Source organism: Pongo pygmaeus, chromosome X (assembly GCF_028885625.2).
Source record: "Pongo pygmaeus isolate AG05252 chromosome X, NHGRI_mPonPyg2-v2.0_pri, whole genome shotgun sequence".
NCBI classification, from domain to species: Eukaryota; Metazoa; Chordata; class Mammalia; order Primates; family Hominidae; genus Pongo; species Pongo pygmaeus.
The window spans coordinates 77537141-77547634 of NC_072396.2; positions in this window are offsets into that span (position 1 = coordinate 77537141).

The window sequence follows — 10494 nt, forward strand, 5'->3', positions numbered from 1 at the left end:
AACCAAATTCATGAATTCAGGAACTCAGAGAGCTGTGATCTGGGGAATTGAAAGACAAAATGGGAAAAATAAAAAACAAACGAACAAAAAACACTGCTGCTGCTGCCACTATAACTGATTATTGGCATAGGAAGCTGGAGAATTAATGCTAAAATGCTATTACATTTGAGTGGTAAGTCTGGACAACTCACTTGCCAGCAAAAACAGGCAAAATGTGGCTTGAAGATGGCTTTCACTTCACATATGCCTTTCAAATGCTGAAAAGTTGATTCTAATTGATGTAACCTAGTTTACCTCCAGGCCCATAGCTGCAAGGGTGTGTGAAAAGTGAACACTTTGAATTTACAACTTCTTAAACATGAAGGAGAATTAAATAAAGGTTCAGTGGGCTAATCAAGAGTACCCAGCTCCGTAGTAGATACGATATAGTAAAGGGAATATTCAACTGGGAGTTGGTAAACCTGGGATCTAGTCTTTGTTCACAGTCTTAATTTGATCTTGGAAAAGTTGCATCTTCTCTCAGGCCTAACAGAGTTAATCTAGTTATTATTGGGAATACAGATTTTAAACATGAGAGTGGTGTGATCATCTTCACATTTTAGAAGAAACACTTAGCCAAGAGGTGATGGTGTCCTGCTTAGTATAGTAGTGAGATGGAGAGAAACGTGACACCTCTGAGAAATATTTAACAAGTTAAAGCATTTTATGATAATAACAGGGTCAATTCATCCAGAAACTATAATGATCATAAATATATATGCACCTAAAAACAAAGTCCCAAAATACATGGGAAAAACTTTCAAAATTGAATAGACAAATGGGTAATTCAACAATAAGAGTTGGAGACTTGAATAATTCACTCTCAATAATGGATACTACAAGTAGATGGAAAATCAGCAATGATATAGAAGACTGCAACAGTGCTATCAATCAAAATTTACCTAATTGACCTCTATAGAATGATCCAACCAACAGCAGCATAATAAACATTCTTCTCAAGCACTCATGGAACATTTTCCAGGACAGACTGCATGCTACCCTCAGCAAATGTAAAGTGATTGGAATTATATGTTCGGCAATCCCAACAGAATGAAATTACAAATAAATATGAGAAGAAAATTTTGAAAAGTCACATATATGTGGAAATTAAACATTATATTCCTAAATAACCAAAGGGTCAAAGAAGCAATCATAAAAATAATTAGAAAATACTTCGAGATAAACGAAAAAGAAAATATATCATACCAAAATGTATGGAATGCAGCTACAGCAATGCTTAGAGGGAAATTTATAGTTATAATCAGCTGCATTATAAACAAAGATCTCAAAGTAATAATCTCACCATCCACCTTAAGAAACTGCAAAAAGAAAAGCAAATTAAGCTTAAAGCAAGCAGAAAAAAGAAAGTAATAAAAATTAAAGTGAAAATAAATGAAATATAGAATAGAAATAGTAGAGAATAACCAAAAAGTAAAATTCATTCTTCGAAAAACCCTTTAGCTAGACAAACCAAGAAAAAAGAGAGAAGACTCAAATTTCTAAAATCAGGAATGAAAGAGTGTTCATCATTACAAAAATAAAAGCAGTATAAAGGAATACTATGAACAACGCTATGCCAATAAATTAGATAAAATGATGAAACAGTAAATTCCCAGAAAAATGCAAACTGCCAAAACTGACTCAAGAAGAACTAGAAAATCTGAATAGACTTATAACAAGTAAAGAAACTGACTTAGTGATCTTTAAACTTCCCACAAGAAAAGCCCAGGCAAAGATGGCATCATTAATGAAATGTTCCAAACATTTAAAGGAGAAATAATACCAATTCTTTGCAAACTATTCCAAAAAAAGAAGAGATGGGAAGACCTCCAAAATTATTCTATGAGGTCAGTATTACCTTGAAACAAAAAACAGACAAAAATGTCACAAGAAAAAAATCCCTATTGGTCAATATTCCTCATCAATATGGACATAAAAATCCTCAACAAAATACTAGCAAATCAAATCCAACAACATATAAAAAGGATTACTTTACATACCTTTACCAAGTGGAATTTATCTCAGAAATGTAAGGTTAGATGAACCTATGAAAAATAATCAATGTAATACACCATATTAACAGAATAGAGGACAGAAAACTGACATGATCATCTCAGTGGACACACTTTGATAAAATTCAACACACTTTCATGATAAAAACACCGAGTAAACTAGGAATAGGAGGGAACTTTCTCAATCTGATAAAGGGCATCTACTAAAAGCCCACAGCTAACGTGATACTTAGGTGGTAAGACTGAAAGCTTTCCTCTTTAGATCAGAAAGAAGACAATAATGTTTACTCTCACAATTGCTATTCAACAATGTACTACTGGTGGTTCTAGCCAATGCAAAAGGCAAGGCAAACTCAAGGATACAGAAAAATCATTTGATAAATTCAATACCCCTTCATAATAAGAACACTCAACACATTAGGGATAGAAGAGAGCTTCTTTAACCCAATAAAAAAGTATGTAGTCTTTTTTAATTAAAAAACCATGGTTAACATCATACTTAATGGTCAAAGACTGAGAGCTTTCCTCCTGAGATAAAGAACGAGACAGGAATGTCTGCTTTCACCATTTCTATTCAGCATTGTGCTGGAAGTTCTAGCTGGGGCAATTAGGCAAGAGCATGAAATAAAAGGCATCTAGATTAGAAAGGAAGAATATAAACTACCTTTACTTATAGGTGACATAATCTTGTCTATAGAAAATCCTAAGGAATCCACTAAAAAACTACTGGAACTATTAAATCAGTTCAGCAAGGTTGCAAGATACAAGATCAACATACAGAAATAATTGTATTTCTATACAATAACAATAAACAATTAAAAAATGATATGAAGAAAATAATTCTATTTAAGATAGCATCAAAAATGATGAAATACTTTAAAAATTTAACAAAAGACGTGCAAGACTTGTATACTGAAAACTACAAAATATCAGAGAATGAAAATAAAAGCCTAAATAAGTGAAACAATAACTTGTGCTCATGTATTGAATTATTCAATTTTTTTTTTTTTTTTTTTTTTGAGACAGAGTCTTGCTCCGTCACCCAGGCTGGAGTGCAGTCGCGCGATCTTGGCTCACTGCAACCTCTGCCTCCCAGGTTCAAGCCATTCTCCTGCCTCAGCCTCTTGAGTAGCTGGGATTACAGGCATGCGCCACCATGCCTGGCTAATTTTTGTATTTTTAATAGTGGCAGGGTTTCACCATGTTGGTCACGCTGGTCTCGAACTCCTGACCTCATGATCCTCCCACCTTGGCCTCCCAAAGTGCTGGGATTACAGGCGTGAGCCACCGTGCCCGGCCAGACTCAATATTTTTAAGATAACAATAGTCTCCAAAATGATCTACAGATTCCATAATCCATATCAAACGCCCGTTTGCCTTTTTTTGCAGAAATTGACAAGCTGATCCTAAAATTCATATGAAAATGCAAGGAACTCAGAATAGTCACATCAAAAGAGCAAAGTTGGAGGCCTTACTCCTCCCAATTTCAAAGTATAATGCAAAGCTACAGTAATCAAGATTATGCGGTACTGGTATAAAGATAAACACATAGATAGAGCTATTAAATATAATTTAGGTAAATATATGAGAAACTAAAGAAATAAAGAATGATAATAACTAACTCCAGAAAACATAAAAACCATGCAGGTAATGAAGTGATCAGAGTACTCTCCAAATGGCTCAGGCATGAGTATCATTTACACACTTATAATTATAAAAACATTGAATATTGTCCCAACCAATATTAAGTGAAGGGAGGCATAGTTGGAATGAGGAGTTTGGACTGTGCAAGTGCATAGGGTGGGTGGTAAAAGAAGACTAAATGTTCATCCTCCAAAATGGAAAGACACAGATAATGTCTAAAATGGAAACATCAAAAAGTCATAGTAGCCAGCATATGACTGTGGTTCCAGCTACTCAGGAGGCTGATTGCTCAAGCCCAAGAGTTTGAGACCTGTCTGGGCAACATAGCAAGACTCCTCCTGTCTAAAATAAATAAATAAATAAATAACTCATAATATAAAGATATTTTTACACATATGCCTCTAAATAGTATGTTTCAAACTATGAGTTCCAATTATTTAGTGAATTAAGAAATCCAGGGGACAGAGCAAGATCATGGGATAGAAGTCGACACAATTTGTCCCCCTCACCTCCGCTGGAACACCAAATTTTTTTTTTTTTTTTTTTTTTTTTGAGACAGAGTCTCCCTCTGTCGCCCAGGCTGGAATGCAATGGCGCGATCTTGGCTCACTGTAACCTCTGCCTCCCTGGTTCAACTGCCTCAGCTGGAATTACAGGCGCCCGCCACCATGCCCGGCTAATTTTTGTATTTTTATTAGAGATGGGGTTTCGCCATGTTGGCCAGGCTGGTCTTGAACTCCTGACCTCAGGTGATCCGCCCGCCTTGGCCTCCCAAAGTGCAAGGATTACAGGTGTGAGCCATAGCTCCCGGCCTGGAACACCAAACTTTAACAACTAACTGCACACAGAAAACCACCATCACGAGAAACAAAAATCAGGTGAGCAATCACAGTATCTGGTTTTAACTTCCTATCACTGAAAGAGGCATTGAGAAAGGCAGGAGAGAGTCTTGAATCCCTGACACCACCCCTCACTCGTCACCCTGCAGCAACCATGCAGCCAAAGAGACAGAATCTGTGCATTTTGGAAAGGAAGTGCACAGCAACTGGGGAAATTTACATTGAACTCAGTGCTGCCCTGTCACAGTGGAGAATAAAGCCATGCTGGGCTCAGCCATCACCTGTGCATGTAGGGAGCACTTTAACCAGCCCTAGCCAGAGGGCAATCAGCTATTCCAACAGTCAAAACTTGATTTTCTCAGCAAGCTTTGCTACCGTGGGCTAAAGTGCTCAGGGCTTCTAGATAAACTTGAAAGGCGGTCTAGGACACAAGGATTGCCATTCCTAGGCAACTTATAGTGATAGCCTGGGCTTAGAGCCAGTGGACTAGGGTAGCACATGACCTAGAGAGATACCAGCTGGGGTGGCTAAGGGAATGCTTGCACCATCCCTCCCCCAACCCCAGGCACTGCAGCTCACAGCAGAAAGTGATTCCTTCCTTCTGTCTAAGGAGAGGAGAGCAAAGAGTAAAGATGACTTTGTCTTACATCTTGGATACCAGCTCAGCCACAGTAGAATAGGGCACTGAGCAGACTCATGAGGCCCCCCATTACAGGCCCTAGCTCCTGGGCAACATTTCTAGACACACCTCACATCAAAAAAGAACACGCTGCCTTGAGGTGAAGAGCCCAGTCCTGGCAGGATTCACCATCTGCTGACTAAAGAGATCTTGGACTCTGAATAACCAGCAATGACACCGAGAGAGTATGCTGTGGGCCTTGGGGTCTGAAATGTGCTGGTTTCAGGTGTGACCCAGCGCATTCCTAGCTATGGTGGCTATGATGAAAGACTCCTTCTGTTTGAGAAAAGCAGGGGGAGAAGTAAAAGGAGCTTTGTCTTGCACCTTAGGTACCAGCTCGGCCACAGCAGGGTAGAGCAACAAGCAGGAAATTGGGATCCTTAAGTTCAAGGCTTAGGCTCTTGGACAACATTTCTGGACCTGCCCTGGGCCAGAGGGGAGCCCACTGCCCTGAAGGGTGAGTCACAGGTCTGGCAGCATTCACCACAAGCAGACCAAAGAACCCTTAGCATTTAAGTGAACAGTGGCACTGCCCTGGCAGACCTCTCCATGGACTGGAGGTGCTGGTGGCAACAAGGAGAGGCTCCTTTGCCTTTGGAAAGGGGAGGGAGGAGAAGGAAGGACTTAGAATTATGGTTTGAGTGCCAGCTTAGCTGCAATAAAATAGAACATTAGGTAAATGTCTAAGGTTTTATTCCAATCCTTGGCTCCCGAAAAGCATCTCTAGACACACCAAGGGACTAGGGGAACTCACCACCCTGAAGGGAAGGGCCTTAGGCAAGACCTAGTGTTGAGTTCCTTCAGGTCTAATGTAATGCATCTACTACCACTACTACTATTAATGTAATGCATCACTGGCCATCCCAGTGATGATGGCCACAGGGTGCTTGCATTACCACACCTCCAGTTCAGGTGGCTCAGCACAGAAAGAGAGACTCCATTTGTTTGGGAGAAAGTAAGGCAAAAGAACAAAAGTTTCTGCTTGGTAATCCAGAGAATTCTTCCAGATCTTATCCAAGACCACCAAGCCAATAGCTCTATGAGTCTGCAAAAACCACAGTGTTATTGGGCTTGGGGCCCAAGTCCCTTCAAATACCTGGAAAGCCTTTCCAAGAAGGACAGGCACAAATAAGCCCGGAGTGTGAAGACTACAATAAATACATAACTCTTTTTTTTCTTTTGAGACGGAGTTTCACTCTTGTTGCCCAGGCTGGAGTGCAATGGCGCAATCTCGGCTCACTGCAACCTCCACCTCTCGGGTTCAAACGATTCTCTTGCCTCAGCCTCCTGAGTAGCTGGGATTACAGGCACTCGCCACCATGCCCAGCTAAACACATAACTCTTTAATGTCCAGACACTGACAAACATCTACAAGCATCGACACCATCCAGGAAAATATGGCCTCACCAAATGAACTAAATAAGGCACAAGGGACCACTCCCAGAGAAACAAATGTGTGACCTTTCATACAGACGTTTCAAAAATAGCTGTCTTGCAGAAACAAAGAAATTCAAAATAACACAGAGAAGGAATTCACAATCCTATCAGATAAATTTAACCAAGATATTGAAATAATTAAAAAGAATCAAGCAGCTGGGCACAGTGGCTCATGCCTGTAATCCCAGCACTTTGGGAGTCCGACGTGGGTGGATCACCTGAAGTCAGGAGTTCTGAGACCAGCCTGGCCAACATGGCGAAACCCTGTCTCTACTAAAAATAACAAAAATTAGCTGGGCGTGATGGCGGGTGCCTGTAATCCCAGCTACTCAGGAGGCTGAGGCAAGAGAATCTCTTGAACCCAGGAGGTGGAGGTTGCAGTGAGCCGAGATCACACCATTGCACTCCAGCCTGGGCAACAAGAGCAAAAACTCCATCTCAAAAAAAAGAAAAAAAAAAAAAGAATCAAGCAGAAATTCTAGAGTTGAAAAATGCGATTGACATGCTGAGGAATACATTAAAGTCTCTTAATAGCCAAATTCATCAAGCAGAAGAAAGAATTAGTGAGCTTGAAGGCAGGCTGTTTGAAATATACAGTCAGAGGAGACAAAAAAAGAATAAAAATGAATGAAGTGTGCCTATGAGATCTAGAAAAGAGTGTTGAAAGAACAAATTTAAGAGTTACTGGAGTTGGGCGCAGTGGCTCACGCCTGTAATCCCAGAACTTTGGGAGGCCAAGGCAGGCGGATTGCCTGAGGTCAAGAGTTTGAGACCAGCCTGACCAACATGGAGAAACCCTGTCTCTACTAAAAATACAAAATTAGCTATGCATGGTGGTGCATGCCTATAATCTCAGCTACTTGGGAGGCTGAGGCAGGAGAATCCCTTGAACCTGAGAGGTGGAAGTTGCAGTGATCCGAGGTCATGTCATTGCACTATTGCACTCCGGCCTGGGCAACAACAGTGAAACTCAGTCTAAAAAAAAAAAAAAGAGTTATTGGCCTTAAAGAGGAGATAGAAAAAGAGATGGGGTAGAAAGTTTAAGCTGGGCATGGTGGCTCACACCTGTAAACCCAGCACTTTGGGAGGCTGAGGCAGGCAGATCACAAGGTCAGGAATTCGAGACCAGCCTGACCAACATGGTGAACCCCTGCCATCTCAACCAAAAATACAAAAATTAGCCAGGCCTGGTGGCATGTGCCTGTAATTCCAGCTACTCGGGAGGCTGAGGCAGGAGAATCGCTTGAACCCAGGAGGCGGAGGTTGCAGTGAGCTGAGATTGCGCCATTGCACTCCAGCCTGGGCAACAGAGTGAGACTCTGTCTCAAAAAAAAAAATAAATAAAAATAAAATAATAAAAAAGAATGTTTAAAAAAAAAAGAAAGAAAATGTATTCAAATGGATAGTATCAGAGAACTTCCCAAACCTAGAGAAAGATATCCACACTCAAGTACAAGAAGGTTATGGATTTAACCCAAAGGAGACTACCTGAACACATTTAATAATCAAATTCTCAAAGGCCACAGATAAAGAAAAACTACTAAAAGCAGCAAGAGAAAAGAAACAAATAACATACAATGGCACTCCAAGAAGTCTCGCAGCAGACTTTTCAGTGGAAACCTCACAGGCCAGGAAAGAGCGACATGACATATTTAAAGTGCTGAAGGAAAAAACTTTGACCCTAGAATAGTATATCCAGCAAAAATATCCTTCAAACATGAAGGAGAAATAAAGACCTTCCCAGACAAACAAAAGCTAAGAGATTTCATCAACACCAGATTTGTCCTACAAGAAATGCTAAAGGGATGCAAGCTTCAGTCCCAAAGAAAAGGATGTTAGCGAGCAAGGAAAAATCATCTGAAGGTACAAAACTTCTGTTAATAGGAAGCACACAAACACAGAATAGTATAACACTGTAATTGTGGTGTGTAAGCTATTCCAATCTTAAGTAGAAAGATTAAATGATTAACCAACAAAAATGATAACTACAACAGCTTTTCAAGACATCATGCAATAAGACATAAAGAGAAACAACAAAAAAGTTTATTTTATTTTTTTTTTGAGACAGTGTATTCTTGCTCTGTCGCCTAGGCTGGAGTACAGTGGCATGATCTCAACTCACTGAAACCTCCACCTCCTGGGTTTGAGCAATTCTCCTGCCTCAGCCTCCCAAGTAGCTCAAACTACAGGTGCCTGCCACCACGCCTGGTTAATGTTTGTATTTTTAGTAGAGACGGGGTTTCACCATGTTGGCTGTGAGGAAAAGAAAGAGAGATCAGATTGTTACTGTGTCTGTGTAGAAAGAAGTAGACATAGGAGACTCCATTTTGTTCTGTACTAAGAAAAATTCTTCTGCCTTGAGATGCTGTTAATCTATAACCTTACCCCCAACCCCGTGCTCTCTGAAACATGTGCTGTGTCAACTCAGGGTTAAATGGATTAAGGGCTGTGCAAGATGTGCTTTGTTAAACAGATGCTTGAAGGCAGCATGCTGGTTAAGAGTCATCACCACTCCCTAATCTCAAGTACCCAGGGACACAAACACTGCAGAAGGCTGCAGGGACCTCTGCCTAGGAAAGCCAGGTATTGTCCAAGGTTTCTCCCCATGTGATAGTCTGAAATATGGCCTCGTGGGAAGGGAAAGACCTGACCGTCCCTCAGCCCAACACCCATAAAGGGTCTGTGCTGAGGAGGATTAGTATAAGAGGAAGGAATGTCTCTTTGCAGTTGAGACAAGAGGAAGGCATCTGTCTCCTGCCCGTCCCTGGGCAATGGAATGTCTCGGTATAAAACCCGATTGTATGTTCCATCTACTGGGATGGGGAAAACCACCTTAGGGCTGGAGGTGGAATAGGCGGGCAACAATGCTGCTCTGTAAGGCATTGAGATGTTTATGCGTATGCATATCTAAAGCACAGCACTTAATTCTTTACCTTGTCTATTATGCAGAGACCTTTGTTCACGTGTTTATCTGCTGACCTTCTCTCCACTATTATCCTATGACCCTGACACATCCCCCTCTCTGAGAAACACCCAGGAATGATCAATAAATACTAAGGGAAATCAGAGGCTGGTGGGATCCTCCGTATGCTGAACGCTGGTCCCTGGGCCCCCTTATTTCTTTCTCTATACTTTGTCTCTGTGTCTTTTTCTTTTCCAAGTCTCTTGTTCCACCTAATGAGAAACACCCACAGGTGTGGAGGGGCAACCCACCCCTTCAGTTGGCCAGGCTGGTCTCGAACTCCTGAACTCAAGAGATCTGCCCACCTCAGCCTCCCAAAGTGCTGGGATTACAGCCATGAGCCAGTATGCCTGGCCAACAAAAAAGTTTAAAAGTGGGAAAATGAAGTTAAAATGTAACATTTTTGTTACTTCTCTTTTTGTGTGTTCATTTATGCAATCAGTGTTGTCATCAGTTTAAAATAATGGATTATAAAATAGTATTTGCAAGCTTCATGGTAACCCAAAGTTGAAAAACATACAACAGATACACAAAAAAATAAAAAGCAAGAAATTAAATCATACCACAAGAGAGAATCACATTCACTAAAAGGAAAACAGGAAGGAAGAAGAGACCACAAAACAACCAGAAAAATCACAAAATGGCAGGATTAAGTCCCTACTTATCAATAATAATGTTGAATGTAAATGGACTAAACTTGCCAACCAAAAGACATAGAGTGGTTGAATGAATGAATAAACAAGATTTATTGATTTGTTACCTACAAGAAACATACTTCACCTAGAGAGGTACACATAGGCTGAAAATAAAGGGGTGGAAAAAGATATTCCATACCAATGGAAAATGAAAAAGAGCAGAAATTGCTATACTTATATCAGAAAA